The following is a 1,825-nucleotide window of genomic DNA, read 5'->3' as shown; positions in this document are numbered from 1 at the left end:
TGGGCCCAGCCGCGCCGGCCCTTGGGGTGGCGCCAGCCCGTCACGGGCGCGGCCTGGACGAGGAGGTGGCGCTCGGGGTGGCGCCGCCAGTACTCGTCCGTCACGCCGAACTCGCGGACCCAGGCCGACGTGTCGTTGCGCTCGAGGATGTCGAGGAGCGCGGCGCCGTGCCTCGACGGCGCGTCCGGACGGCCCGTCGACCGGTACCTGCGCGGACGTTTAACCGCGCGCCGCGACGTCGCGGGCGAACGCGGCCGCGCGGCCGCGTCGACGTCGTCCGGGCCGACGTTCGCGCGGGCGAGCGCCCCGCGGGCGAGCGCGCGACGGGCGACCCGCGTCGGAACCGTTCGCATCGGCTCGCGCCGACGTCGGGCCGACTGTGCGATTGGCCGCGCGGACCGGCGCTCGATGTCGCTGTAGAAGGGCACGAAGTAGAAGTCCGCGCGCTCCGGGTCGTCCGTGCGCACGCACGCCTGCGAGAAGAAGTCCGCGAGGACGAACTCGAGCGTGAACTGGGCGAGGAGGTGCTCGCCCTCGAAGTGGGTCCGCGCGGGGCTCCGCCGGGCGGCGGCCGCGAGCTCGTTGAACGCGTAGGACGGCGAAAACTCGTAGCTGTAGACCCGGACGGCGTAGGGGCAGGCGGCGCCGCTGGCCCGGCTCGGCACCGCCGGGAAGGCCGACGGCGGCGCCACGGACGCCGCGGCGAGCGGCAGCCAGCGCAGGCGGCGACGCATCGACGACGCGGCGCGCGCGGCCGCGCGGGCAACACGAGTCTAACCCAAGGATGACTCTGGAGCACGCTGCGAATAAATATGGTGCAGCTGTTTTAGATGTCCTTCAGGCAAAACCTTGAGGCGTTCGCGGTTGGCTTGGCTATTAGTCGCACTTGCTCAGGCTCTCCCTTAGTAGATTCGCGTCGCTAAGCATCCGAATCCGTTTTTTTTTGTATCTCACATTGTCGTTGACCTCGGCGATGTTCATTTTGTGTGTTCATTTTGTTTGTCTATTTTTTTTTTTTTGCGGAGATATTCTACCCGGAGGTGACTGCGCCCCACCAGCTATGCCAGCAGCTTTTGACATGGAACATAGTATGTCGTAGTGCCTGGATGGCGCAGATAAATCTAAGATCAAGAAGAGTCTTGTCTTCGTGTGCGCTTGCTTTCAAATGCTCAAAGATGGGATGCTTGTCACGGTAGTAAACTAGCTTCAGTCCCTTTGTGCTATTTAGATACTGAAGGAGTTCCCTAAGGAGGACCACATGTTGCTCAGTAGGACCATGCATGCCTCTGGAGACTCGACTTACAGCCTGAGTAATATCGGGCCTGCAAGTGATGCTGATATAAATAAGAGAGCCAACAATAGATGCATAATTCTTAGTGTCATGGAGGTACGCCGTTAACTCCCTGTTATCCTTTACAAGGGGTTTAGCATCTGATCTCATTGGGACAGATTTTGTCCCTATGCCATTTAGAATTGGCCGTTCTTTGAAGAGTGCGTTAAGCTTCTCCTCAACGTCCATAGCAAGGCGCCCAAGGTGCTTATCATATTTGATGTTGATACCGAGGAAGCTAGACATAGGCTCAAACTGTGAGATATTGAACTCAGCCTTGAGTTGGTCTCTGAGTTCGACTACCATTCTTGGTGAGCCAGTGATGACAAGATCGTCCACTTCGCAAAGGACAAAGAGATTTTCCCGCAGGCCGTCTGATTGTACTTTGGTCTTATGATACAAAGAGGTTTCAGACGTGGCACGCGTGAATCCCAACTTTTCAAAGAAGGATGTCAAAGCCTTGTTCCAGAGCTGTGGAGATGTTTGAGTCCATAG

The sequence above is a fragment of the Aureococcus anophagefferens genome, assembly GCF_000186865.1.
Source record: "Aureococcus anophagefferens unplaced genomic scaffold AURANscaffold_239, whole genome shotgun sequence".
NCBI lineage: Eukaryota > Pelagophyceae > Pelagomonadales > Pelagomonadaceae > Aureococcus > Aureococcus anophagefferens.
The sequence above is the reverse complement of the archived record's forward strand: the minus strand, read 5'-3'. Positions refer to the sequence as shown.